The following is a 15,041-nucleotide window of genomic DNA, read 5'->3' as shown; positions in this document are numbered from 1 at the left end:
GTGATATGAACAATGACAGGAATGCTTCAAGTAATGATAACTGTGATGAAGTTATTTTTAATGTTAATTTGGAGAATGAGGATGTGCATTCAGATACTATTATAGATGCCAATCATGTTTCCTCTGATTGTGATGTTAACGGAATGAATAATGCTGAAGCCACTATTGAGTCTAATTCAAATTACATCTTGCCTTCAACTTCTCATAATGTTGTTGAGCCTGTTGTTCATTGGAAAACCACTACCTGTTCTAGTGGTACTACACACCCTACCCCTTTTCCAATTACCAACATGCACAAGTGAGGCAGAAGTTGCTCTATGAGCAGGGGGAGGAAAAAAAGAAAAGCTCCAATAGGAGAACTAAAGGGACCTACTTTGAAGAAGATGTGGGAGAAGGTAGCAACCAATTAGTTTGGAACCTCTCACATAGACCATTGTTTAAGTATGAGTTGGAAGTCCTGAATAAAAAGCTTTCCTTTATACCCACTACTTACAGCAATATTTCAGACACTATTTTACATATTAAACTGTTTGCACATAATGTACAATTGAAATTATTGCTTGACTATGTAGCAAGTAATACTCATGCTTCACGATTACGTAAGCCCAGTACATTTGTCCCTAACCTACATCCACTAGTGGATGCATTTTGTAAAATTGTTGAAGAGGACATTTACAGTAGTTATAAAGACATACACTCTAATACCAAGAAACACAACTTGTCTTTCCAGCAGAAAAGGGCTTTAATTAATCTTAGGGAAGATAAAAACATCTTGATTAGACTAGCAGACAATGGTGGTCCAGTAGTCATCCTGAATAGACATTTATATGGTAACTGTTATCAACTGCCAGAGGTTGTCACTGAGCCTATTTTATTATTTTTTAACATTATTCGTTTTATTGATGCTCAGTGCCATTTATTTTCCATTGGTGCTGGTTATCTACTTCACATAAGTAATAATATAAATAACTTCAATAATGATGATCTAGTTGAAACTTTTCTAAGGGAGAATATAAATTAATAAAATATCTAGTAAACAATAAAAAAATGAAAGACCATTTACTTTAACAGAAATAAAAGAGGAAATAAAAACATTAACAAAATATTAAGGCACTGGGCTTAGATGGTCTTATACCAAAACCATAAAAATACTACTAGATGATGCAATTAAATTATAAATAAGGTCTACAGAGAAATAAAAACAAGTGCTGAAGTCCCCCATCATGGAAATATTCCCATATAGCACCTATTTTAAAACAATATAAGGATCCTTCATAGTGCTCACCATGCAGACCCATTTCACTTTTAAATGTGGACTATAAGAGGTTCATGTCCATTTTAGCTAACATAAGTAATCTACTTGTACCTAAACTAATTAACAGTGATCAAACTGGGTTCATTTTAAATAGACAAGTACAGAATAATATAATAAGAATGCATACATTAATAGACTATGCAAATAAAAATAAAAAAGAACTTTCTATCATTATTCTTGATTTAGGTAAGGCTTTTGACTCAGTTAATTGGTTGTACCTGTTTAAAACAGTTAAATTGTATAATGTCTCACCTGAGGTAATTGCAATAATTTCTAAGTTATACAATAACTCATGTGCTTATATTAAAATAGGGTCTTTGCTTTCTAATTTCTTTAAATTACAAAAAGGTACAAAACAAGGCTATTATCATCTTTATTTTTTGCATTAGCTATAGAACCCTTTGCTAATAGTGTTAGATCCAATAAGAACATTAATGGTATCAAAATAAAGATGATTTTGAACTAACGATTCAACTCATTGCTGATGATATTTTACTAACAATAGGAGATATAGAAAATTTATTAGTACATATAATTAGTTCTATGAGTTAGTTTGAAGAAATCTCAAACTTAAGATTTAATAATAAAAAAATACATTATTAATTAATACAAATAAAAAAACATACAACAATATTCTAATTTCAATTGGGATAGAAAGCAAATTAAATACCTTGGTATAACCATTATGTCTAATAGTAAAGAAATGCCAAAGACAAACTTTTAACAGGTTGTTGATAAAATTTTAAGTTTAGTCACAAATTGGAACAATTTCTCCTTTACCATGGAAGAATAATTAATGCTTATTAAGATGGTGATTCTATCTAAAATATTGCTTGTCTTACATTCTTTAGTACTATCTCCACCAAAAAAATGACGAAGAAGTCTATAATATTCTAATTATTTTTTGGCATCCTAATAAACCAAGAGTTTCCTTTGACTGGCACAAAAATGTTGGGATAATGGTGGAATAGGATTTCTTGATATTCAAATGTATGCCACTTCAATTTTAAAAGTTATAGCATTGTGGATAAATTCATCTTATGGTTGAAAATGGAAACAAATAGATCAAGAACTATTATTAGTAAATAATAAATATATCACAACCATCATAAACACACAGTCTTTAATAGTTTTACCTGTTTATTAAAAGATTTTTTGTGTAAATGGAATTATGCCTTCTTCTAAAATTCCCTGTTTAAATAGCATAATTTCCTCTTTCCAAATGTTCATTTATTCTAACCATTGTATTAAAGATTTAATATTTTCTGTGTTTCCAATTGCATATACAAATGACTACTTACAAAACTCATAACTTCAACAAAATGCTAGTATTAAAACAAAACATTAATTTATTATTGGCATCAATTCTTAAATGGTACTGATATATAGACTGTTGAAAAGTTAAGATTCAAATACTTTTAAGATTCTGAGAATTGATTAATTTTGCAAATATTTAGAGACTTTGTGAACAGAGAGATAAATAAGATATGTAACATAGATAAAAAATTATTACCCAAATTATTGGAATTCTTAATATCAACAATAATGCAATGAAAAATAAGTCATATTTGCCACAAATTTATAAAACTCTTATGGTAGATTTCACATATTTAGACAATTCCCATTGGAACTATTCCTGAAAAATGAATAATGAAGACTTCTCTGAAGAATACAAGAAAATAATATTAAAATCTACAAATAAAACCACATCTTCATTACACTGGACATTTTTCATTTGGAAATTCTTACACAGAGCTTTTACAAAATTACAATTACATATAAATCAAATAGAATTGAATGCTGGAGATGTGATTCTGAAATAATCACTGATTGGCTGCATATGGTATATGAATGTGAAGTTATCTCCCCTTTTTGGAAAGAAATTAATAACTTAATTCAAGCACTATGGTCAGATAGATGCAATATTTCTAAATCTTTCATTTTATTTAATGCTCTGATTCCTGAGATAATTCCAAAAACCCAAATGTCTCCTCTTTGGTTTATTCTTGCTATAGCCAGAAAAGTACTTACTAAAAATTAGAAAATTAAAGTTACCCCTTCTAGTGTTGAATTTATTAGGATGGCAACAATTATTTGCAGCAGTGAATTGCATACTACAAATATGAGAACTTCTAATATTCCACATTTATACAAATCTAGTCTTAAGCTTACAGACTTGCTTGAAAAATATTAATTGTTGTTGATATGTATAACTTTGATGTATTGTTCATCTGTGGATGTTTTTGTTTGTTTTCTATTTGATTTCTTTATCTATTGTTGCAAAACCAAATAAAAAAATAACACAAAAATAAATTTGTTCACATTTGCAAGAAATCTTAACAGAAAAAAAATAAGGCTATAATGTCACTACAAAAGATTATATCCTCTGCTGGTGTCTTGTGGATGGTCAAGCAAAATGTGCTGGAATGCCACTCTTCAGCATTAATGCTGGAGCTGCCTACCTTTGCTCTGGGATTTTCCCCAACCCGCAAATTCAGATCTCCCTTTCATCCAAGCTAAGAGATAGGTAGGGGTTATCCTGCATACTAAATCTTGCATGATCACCTTCCTTTTGGCATGGCAAATCTGATGACAGACTTCTTCATACTTCACAACAAACAGTCAATAGTATGGAACTTTTTAAGAAAGTTTATTGCCCTGTTGCATTTCCATGTTTCCAAAATAAGGACTTTATATGAGGAATCTCCAGCAGTTCTTTATCAATCAGTTAAATCAGCCTTCCAAATTACTGTATATGTCTTCATTTAAGTCCATATTTTGTAAAGGAGAGCTATTTCCTAGCAAGACTGCCATGACCCAGAGTCAGCCATTTGTTCATCTAATGCCAGACCAAAAGCCCACCACAGACTACTTAGTCTATGCATGGTGAGTCCATACACAAAACCTCAAAGTCCTGAGACTGTGTTCTCCTTATTAAAGACTGCAGTCTATCAGATTCAAGATCAAGTAAATGATGGCTATTTATCATGCTCTGATACCAATTAAGGTAGTCTTAAGACCACGTCTCTACTGACAGTCAAATATAATGCAACAGCAATATGGAATATAAACAAATAATGAGGAACCCATTCCTCTGTCCTTCTTCAAGCTCGCTATGATCACCTTGGAGAAATCATAACATATGAACCTAAGTTTCCTAGCCATTTATATTCCACATCCAAGAAACAGTATGACAGCCTCTCTAGTCAGAGAAATGTCAATTTCTTATAAGTAACATCTGACAAAAATGGGTCTATATCAGATGATCAACTTTTCTGAAAGTCGAAAAAATACCAAAGAGAAAAAACACACAAAAATCTACCTTTTTATGTTTTTGGCAGGGGTCAAGTCCACCTTCACCTCCCACACTGACTGCAATTTATATATACCAACTCCAAGATCACACTACAGTGAGGAAAAGGGTATATTTCCTGATCCTCTCTGTACTGTGATCACCATTTAAAAGCTTTGGTTTTTCAAAAACTTGATCATATGGTCTTGACCATATGGAGTTCGGGTTTCTTAAAACTCAATAAACTGATAGGGACCCCCAAAAAAACACCTTGCTCATGAAAAATGAAACATGGAATCAATCAAAGGTAGATTTGTTTGCCTTTGATCATAATGATATGCTTCTTTTTTTCCCAAGGCTTCTTTACAAAGAAGCAATGGTTTCCATATTGACATATATAACATTATTTAACTAGTGAATATATTTCTTTATTAGAACTTGTGATACTGAGATTTCTGTGTCATGTGATCCCTTCCCTTATCTCATTTTGTTGTGAATTATAATGGTGTCAAGAATGAAGTGTGTGAGCCTCTTTACTTGGTTTTAGATGATAATCTGCATTCTTTGTTTAGATGAAGATGTGACATCAGGTGAGAAAATATTTTTGTCTTGCTTTTATCTTGCTTGACTCTAGAAAAGCATTTTGGTTTTGATTCCCAATTCACTACCTGTGCAGTTCCACTGACTTGCCTATCTCAAAATTTCTTCACTTTCAGACTTTATGAAAAGAGAGTAACAAATACTGTTGTTTAATTTTTTCCATAATTTTAATGAAAATATATTTGGTTGGCCTTTTAATGCCTTGAGATTTTCATGCATTCCTCTCAATTTCATGTGCCACTGACCCATTGGAATGCTTCTAGATCATTTATTTCATTTCTGGCTTGAGATGCATTTATTATGTCTACCACTGGGTTTAAACCTTCATGAAAACCTCTCTGCAAAATGGAAGCTATGGATTCAAGATTTTGAGCTGTTGTTCATCATAAGTCGACCTCCTGATAAACCAGAACACATATAATTTCCAGTGTTTCTTCATGTTATGAAGAGGAATCCGTTAAAGTATTTAAAACTGGTGGGTTTACAGAGGAAGAGATTGGAAAGATTTCAGTGAAGAAAGATACATTTAAAGGGTACTGTGAACCAAAGACTTTATCATGCTTAAGACATTTATTACTTATTAGAAATTTGATGATACAGGAGCTGTTTCATGTGTATGTGACTGATCTTAAAAAGAGAGTTCAAGACTTTGCATTTGATAACTTAACTGATTTTTAGTCAGAGACAGAATTGTGTGTGGAATTGGACATCATCAGGTCAGTGGCAGAATTTTAAAGGATCCATAAGTGACAGTGGAAAGGGCTACTGATATGCGCAGAGTGGGAACTTTGTAACAAAAGCATGAATGAAAAATTAGAAGTATGGAAAAGTAATGTTGCTAGTTAGAAGCAGCACAAAACAAATTGCAAACTCATAAAATATTAAAATAAATATGAAAATGCTGGCAGGCATATAGTGCCCAATAAAAAACGAACATGCAGAAATCACATAAAACATCAAAATAAGCATTTTAGCTACAGATATGAGAAGACACACTACAAAGCATTTAATGTTTTAAAAATGTGCCAATTGTAAAGCTATTAGTTAGAAGCCCTCTTTACAGTAACAATAGTTTATTCACAGTCTTTCTATCAATATTCTAATATAATGCAGATAAACTCAGATTATATTTTTCTTTAACAGTTCACAAACAGCTTTTCTTACTTGGAAGCTGTACATCATAGATGTATAAAATCAGAACATTCAATGAGGTTTGAACATTCACATGACACCAAATTCCTTTGTGAGTATGTTTTATTGATATATTGAAATATTTACAGAAAATATAATTAACAATACAAATAGCACCTACTATCTCTTAAGATGTATAACTTACAGTGAAAATATAAATTTTCTTCAAAATTAAATGTTTCATTGGATGCCATCTGATAGTTTGTAAGTGACTTGATTATTGATGATATACATATGTAAATATTACATATTTTCATAATTAACAGAAAACAGCAATAAGCCAAGTATGCCTTGCTATGTATGGACAGTGTCAATATATTTTGCTTTATCATACAATGAACGTTTATGCTATGCCTACTAGAATATGCAACTCTTTCAATTATAAAAATATGGGTGTAACTATGAAAATATGAACAAGTGATAAACAGTAATTACTATCTCCAGCAGAAGACATTGTAGATCAATAACCATAGTGTCATGTTGATACTTACGTATTACCCTTTCTAATGCTGCCTATTATTAATTGTTAAGTACTTATTTAATGAATCCAATCCCCAAAAATGTCAGGACACCACAAGGAGCTATGGCTATTAAATGGAAGTATACAAACTATAGGCATTAGGAAGTTACCTGCAGATGCTGGAATCACAAGACACAGAAGGCTGCTGATGACATTTTGCACAAATACTTTAATTTATCTAAAGGCATGAGTCATCTTCATGGTGGATATCATCTTAAAATTTCTCTTGCGGTAATGCCTGCAATTCAAGAAGAGTCTCTGTTGTGCTTACAGTTACATCTGAACAAGGATTAAAGTCTGTGGAAGCAATAACCATTGTAATGTAACATCCAACCAAGCGACTGAATAAGTAAATACCATTGTAACAGCTGTAAAGCAGGAAAATTAGGAACATGCATAGCTTCTCAAAACTAAGTCAGTGAATCAAAAGGAATCCTATTCACTTCAGACAATAGATTAACTAGCAGCAGCTATGCCTTATGATAACTACTTCTTTCACTTGATGTTAACATAGGATTTGGTTAGGGTGGATGAAGCTAGGATCAGATTGGACACATTTAATTCATTTTTGACATACATAGATTTATGAGGTTACTATATGGGAGCTTAGCTGCAGAAGTGTTTTGCTCTGGACACGTAAGGCCAATACAATATAATGGCAAGATGGTATAGTCCACATTATTGATAACATCTTAATCTGAGATGCAAGAAAGCAGGAACATTGCCAATGTCTGCTCAACCTATCTGGCAGACTGAAATAGAAGGGCTTAAATCTAAACAAAAAAACAGATGTCAAATCTATGTTATTTCACTTATTATTTGGCCCGTATTTTGTTGTGAGAAGATCTCAAACCTGATTATCTTAAAATGAATGCAGTCATAAACATGTACAACCTTATGAAAATTTATCTTTATTATATTTCCTCGACATGGTATAATATCTAAGTTTATTCTTAATTTTAAATGTGCTGCTGTGCCACTCAAAAAGCTTTCAGTAAAAGATGTAATATTGTCGTCAACAGAAGAGGAGAAGCACTTCAATATGCTTACATCTCTGGTCACTGCAGTACCTTCACTCAAGTTTTATGATGTGTCCCAACTACTGTATTGCAGGTGAATGCAAGCCAGCAAGATCTTGGTGCAGTCTGAGAGCATGAAGGTAGACAAATAACATAGTGGTAAATGCCCGTAACTGATTGTCAAATACGCAATCGTCAAATCAAGAATGAAATGTTAGCCATAGTTTTAGGCTGTCAGAATCTTCATGACTTTTCAAAGAATAATACAGGAACTAGATCATACATATTTAAAATAAATCATTGCAGAAAGTGCCAACAATGCTTCAGAGAAATTATAAAAGTATGACCTGCAAGTTCATTACAGGCCTGTTAAGCTAAAGTACAAAGCTGCTACATTGACTAGGGTATTTATTCAGGAGTGAAAGGAAGATTTTTTTTCTGATAAAGACCTAGAAGTATTGTGGGCTGTTTCTCATTTATCAATATCTACAAAGATGATGTAAGATCTCATATCATGTACACACGATAACTGTGACTTGCAGTTGCTGTGTGATGTCATTATCTCATGATGGCCAGATAATGCTAGGTTACTTCCTATAATGACTGAAGAGTATTTTCTTTAGAGAAAGAAATGGATTTTCTTATGGAAACTTATTATTGAAAGGAGACAGTCATTATTCCTAATAGATACGCAGAAACATTCTTACCAGACATTATAAATTACATTTAGGCATGTAACAGGGCAGAGAAGCCACTTATGACATTTTATGTCTGAACTAATAGAAAAGATGTTCAGAACATTTAAGTATGTAGATTCTTTAGAAATCAGAGCCACCAGGGTCTACCTTGACATCCACTTGCCTGTAAGTAGCTCATTAGAATTCAAAGATATATACATATTACACAACACTTTATATATTGTACAGTCTATGAGAGGGTGTGCAGAGCATAACATAATCATTAAAAATAACCTTAGTTCTATAGTAAGCATGTCATAAGCTGTTTAAGATAATTTTAAATGTATTCACAGCCATTTTAAATAAGTATAAATTTTCATTTATTAGAACTGGGTCCATTATGAACAACTATGGGTCTATATCACATTGTTGAATCTCACATCAGCAAATGGCTCTTCATCAAACAACTAATCATCGAAGACACTAATTAGCAAACAAACTATTCAGTGAAATGTTTCATAGGGCAAACTGATGGTTGGCCACCATTTGGAATTTGCCCTTTTCCCCACTGTAGTGGATCTTAGAGTTGGTATATTTAGTTAGTGGGGTTGTGGAGGGCACATCCCCCCACCTGAATTGGTGTTATATCTTATGGTTTTGTTTACAGTTGCTAGGGTGGACTACCATTGGTCTGCCATAGGAAACATTTCGCTGAAAAGTTCATCTGCTGATTAGTGGCTTTGATGAGAAGTAGTTCAATGAAGATCCATTCACTGATGTGAGATTCAATGATGTGACAGAGATCCAGACAACTATATCTCATGTATTTAATTGATGTGTTTATTCAAGCCCAAGACTTCTAAAATCTGGTAAGGTCACTACTCAAAATAGTGACACTCCTAAGGTGGCAAAACACAAAAACTTTTTTGCCAAGTGAGCAAGCCCCCTCCACTTCCTGAAGTGGACACACCTCTGAACTATATGTGCCAACTCTAAGATTGCACAAATGCAGAGAACTGAGAGCAGGTTAGGAAATGCAAGACTCACCTTCTTGCTTTTGTCCATGTCTGTCTGCCATGACAAAATACCAGTGATCTTTCAGTAATAGCATTTTTGCACTGATCAGCTGGCTAGTGACAAACAGCAGGGCTTCCATTAGAATGATTTTAACTCTTGAAATGACCCTAAAATTTTCTGTGTTCTTACATATTTGGAGGATTTGACAACACTATTTACACTGAGCATCTGCCTGTCATTTTGGAATAATTCCAGTTTTACTACAGCTTTTCTTGAAGACACAACTAAGTGAGTCTATCTCTGCAATTCTTGTCTGTTACAGAACTCACAGTTTCTATTTTCCTCACAACATATTGCTTGCAACACTTCAGACTGCATATTCATCCTGAATCATCAATGTATTTGTCTTGTACAAATGTTTGCGATTCCTTTTATTCAGACTTTCATTTTCCCCACCAGCAAAAAAAGATCTTTGTTCAACTACCTTACCAACAACTTTATCTTCAAGCTTTTGCACTGTGACTCCACCCTGCAGTTTCTGTCATATTAGCATTTCTGTCTTAAGAATTTCTTATAAGCTGCATTAATTTTTCAGGCATCAGCAACACAATCAAGTAAGTAATCTGTTTTTCAACATACTTTCCATTAACTGATGAGCTGATGAGAGCTTAAGCCTATATAATGAAGCATTATATTCTAAAACTGTGATATGGCAATTCTTGCAGCTTTCGCTAGTGCTCCTCGTCATGAGATTCTTTTTCACTGTTTGGATAGTTGTATCTACGACTTCCTGTTTACTACAACCCAACAGTCTAGACATTAAATGTTTGTATTCCCAGTTCAAAGAAATCTTCTTAATTCCTAAATTTTGCATTATGCACTGTGGTCAGAAATGATTAAAAATATATACCTTAGTGCAGTAATGGCTCTTTTATGAGTATCTGTTAGTTTGATAACTTCAGGAAACTTTTTAAATAGTTATGTACACTTACATGATACATACCTTCTTTAATTTAAAAAAAAATGATCTAGTTAACTCCATGTGTAATGACTAGGCTGGTATCTCTTCATTCACTCGAGGCACTCCTTAAAATGGAGAATATTGACATCTGTGCAGTGACAGAGACCTGGTTCAAAGCTCCAGAGAGCACCCCTGCATTACCAGGCTATAATTCATACCACACCTTTCGGCCACCAAACCTGGACTGAAACACTAAAGGTGGAGGTGTGTCCATATTCATTAAGGATATCCACACCGCCAAGCTAGTTGCTCAGCATAATGCATCCAAGATTATCCAAGTTCAACTAACTCTGGGCAAAACCGCAATGCAGATTGTAGCTTGCTATAGACCCCACACCATGCCCCAGGATTCCCACTCCTCTTTTCTTGATACACTGGAAAATATTAAGGTACAACCCAACACTCTAATATTTGGTGATTTCAACTAACCTACCATTAACTGGCAAAACTACTCATGTACCAACTCTTTTGCTCAACATTTTCTGGAAATCATCAATTCCAATGCCTTGGATCAACTTATCCACACCCCCACCAAGGGCAGGAATATCCTAGACCTGGTCATCACCAACATGGGTGACCGGTGTTCCACACCAGAGGTCAGCTCCTCATTGGTCAGATCCGACCACAAGCTAATCACTCTAGACATCCACATCCCGCTCCCCCCCCCCCCCAATTAGGAAAACAACCATAAAACATTTCTCCAAAGCCAACTTCATGCTTCTTAAGACAGAAGTGGCAAACTTCATGACACCCATGCAGATGGACAATAGAGGTACGACTGCTGAATCCTACACAAATGCACTTTATAAGCACTTACACGAGTGCATGGATCGTGCTATACCTAACAGAACCAAGATGCTATCCTCCAAAAAAGGAAGCCAATCTGGTGGTCTTCTGCCATAAGCAAACTCTACAACAGAAAAAGAAACTGTTGCAAAAAAAAGAGTAAAATCCTATGATTGGAGGAACTCCCTGGTCATCCTCAGTAAGAAGCTGAGATCCCTCATAAAATCCTCCAAAGCTAGTTATGAAAACAAAATTGCCACTGATTCTAAAGACAGCCACAAAGCATTCTATAGCTATGTCAAGAATCTCAATGGCAACACCCAGATCTACTCTGAGTTAAAGCACAATGACACTAAATATACAGAACCAACTGATATTGCCAACATCCTGGCAGATAGGTTCAGTGCTAACTTTACCCCCCTCTCACCCCCTAAAGGGCCCATCTTTATACCGGAAGAATGCAAAGTTCCTGTAATCATGGCTGCACAGGTAAAAACCTCACTCTCCAAAGCCAAAAACACAGCATCCATGGGACCTGACAACATCCCAGGCTGCCTTCTACATGAACTACAGAATGAACTGGCACCCCACCTAAGTACCATGTTCAATCATAGCCTCACCTCAGGCTTTGTGCCCATTGAATGGTGCACCACGATAGTTATCCCACTCCACAAAGGGGGGGCCACAACAGACCCTGTGAACTACTGCCCCATTAGCCTGACGAGCCTCGTCTGCAAGGCCATGGAACGTATCATCATGGAACTCATAAACAAAGACACTGGAGATCTCCAAACTCTGGACCCCACACAGTTTGGGTTTGTAAAAGGCAGATCATGTCTCCTAAACCTGATAGACTTCTTTGAAGTAGTCACCAAAGCCATGGATGAGGGTAAGGAGGTTCACACAGCCTATCTAGATCTTGCCAAGGCATTCAACACCATCCCCCACTCTGGAATTATAGATACACTCACTACACTAGGTATAAACCCCTATGTCACAAGATGGGTTTCCAACTGGCTTACTGACAGAACCCACACTGTGAAAGTAGCAGACTCCAAATCAGACTTCAGACCACTGACAAGTGAAGTACTACAGGGTTCAGTCCTGTGTCCTCACCTGTTTGGTATCTACTTCTCTGAAGTACAGGCTAACACAGAAGGTCTTTGGCTAACTAAATTCGCAGATGACTGCAAACTAGGAACCATAATTGAAACTCCTAATGATGTGAACATTATACAAAAGGACCTCACTGAGACAGATGCCTGGTTTCAAAGACATGGTTTCAAGCTCAATGCCAAAAAGTGCATTGTCATCCCCTTTGGTAAAAACTCTGTACACATGAACTACCACATAGGCGGTAGTCTACTTAATACTGAAAGTGTGATAAGAGACCTTGGGACACAGGTGGACAGTAGTCTCTCCTTGATAAAATCACATCCAAAAATGGTCAAATCCTTCTATGTGCACACACTCATCACAAAAGGTTTTTCATCCAGAAAAAAAGGTCATCATTCCCCCCTCATCACTCATTAGACCCATTATAGAGTACAATGCTCCTTTTGGTATGTACCTCACAAGACATCTACAACAACTGGAAAGGCCAAAAAAAACCTCACAAGAGGGATACTGGGCCCTCAACAGAGCCCTTATGCAGACCGTCTCAAAAACTCCAGCTTTACTCCATTGCATATAAGCCTACTCAGTGATCTCTCTCTACCATACAAAGCTATGTCAAAAACAGAGCTGTTTGGACATGCTCCACTAAAAAAAATCCCAGTCTCTCCCTACATACTCTAGGAACCTACCTAACCCTTGTCATCAACACAACATGACACATGAGGGATAGATTCCTGTCCTAGAGACTTCCCATACTCTGGAACAGACTACCTCTCTATGTCAAACAGGGCTCCTCATTAGCACTCTTCAAGAAAAATCTTGATGATTGGATGGGTAATAGGAAATTCATCCAGGGGATCACTTCTGTGGTTCTGCTTGACAGGGGCACAGGAAAATAATTTTCATGGGTGGCGAAAGCCAGAGTACCTTTTTGGCTAGCCTAGTACCTACCTATGAACCTATGAATCTATTTGAACTGTTCTTTTTTATAGTACACATTGCAGATTGCATACTCGTGTAAACATTCCTGACGATTATATATGTATTGCTTTTTCTTTACACTTTAAGAAGTGATATGTGTATTCTCTCAGGCAGTTTTCTTAGTAAATTAGGAATTATTTGTTCAATTTAGAACATTAAGCCCTAGACACAACTCATATTTCTTAAACTAAGGCTGTTCTTTTTCTTGCTGATGTTTCTTGCTGAAGCCAGACCATCACCATAACATCTGTCAGCAGCTGCATTTCTAGCTCAGCGTCAGTGCTGCTCAAAAATAAATTTACTTTTTCTCCTGTCATTGATAACAGGGGTATTACACAAACAATCTCTAGTTTATTTAGCAACTCTGTGTACTTATTTAGAAAATATGCCCTACTCAATTTATTGGCCAAATATAGTCCTTTGCCTCATCTTTATTTCCTTTTCATATCATATCTATCTAGATTAAGTAGCACCCCCCTGCAACCCTGGAAGCATCAAAGACTTTCTGAATATACTTTCCAAGGGTCTATGGTTTGCATTCACCTAAACCTCCTTACTGCACACATATACAGGGGCTTTCTCACAGCCATAAACTACTGCTAGCTTTTCCTTTTCTATATGAATATATCCCTCATAGGAATCTGTAAAATACTTTCACTTATAGGCAAGTTGTCTCATTGGTTACAGCTCCCATAACATCCTGACTGGCATCTACTTGAAAACAATTGATTTATTCACTTCACTGTGACAGTGACTTGTCTGTTTTTTGAAGACTTCAAAATACTTTCGGTATTTATAGCTCCTTTCTGAGGTTATATCATGTTCCATCAACCTTCTTAGAGGTGTAGTTATCTTACACACATTACATATAAACTCTGCAACCTACAATATTATTCCCAGAAACATAGATTAGTCTTCCTTGTCTTTTGGCCTTGGCATTTGCTTAATGGCTCTGGCATTTACTAGATCAGGCTTCAATCTGTCTGATACTGGAATTATACTCATTTAGCATTCATTTGTCATTTTCATTTTACATATTCTATCACCTATCCTGAAACAATCATGTCTTATCCTATTCAACAGTTGGATTAGTCTTTTATTACACTCTGTTTAGTCTGATCCCACATCAGTAAATGTTCCTTGCCTGTTTGCATTGATATTTTCAGAATGGCTCTAAAATTTTCCGGATCCGGCTTCAATATCTCTGTTACTGGAATATGATCCATTTATTTAATATTTATCACTATTGTTTTACATTTTCAATTACCTAACTTGAAATAATGATGCTGTGTTCTGTTCAGCACGTTAGTCTTTTGTCACACTCTTTTTTTTTCTGATCTTACACTAATACATCAGCATTCATGCTTATGAGATCATGAAAGTCTTCAATAACCTGAGTAACTGTTTTTGAATACCTTTACATTTCTCTATTATTGTTTTTATTTTGCCCATCTCCTCTTCAGGAAATATAAAACAGTTAAATGAATTTTGTGCCTTTGCACTATG

Source organism: Protopterus annectens, chromosome 2.part2 (assembly GCF_019279795.1).
Source record: "Protopterus annectens isolate FY-2018-M chromosome 2.part2, PAN1.0, whole genome shotgun sequence".
Lineage (NCBI taxonomy): Eukaryota > Metazoa > Chordata > Ceratodontiformes > Protopteridae > Protopterus > Protopterus annectens.
The sequence above is the reverse complement of the archived record's forward strand: the minus strand, read 5'-3'. Positions refer to the sequence as shown.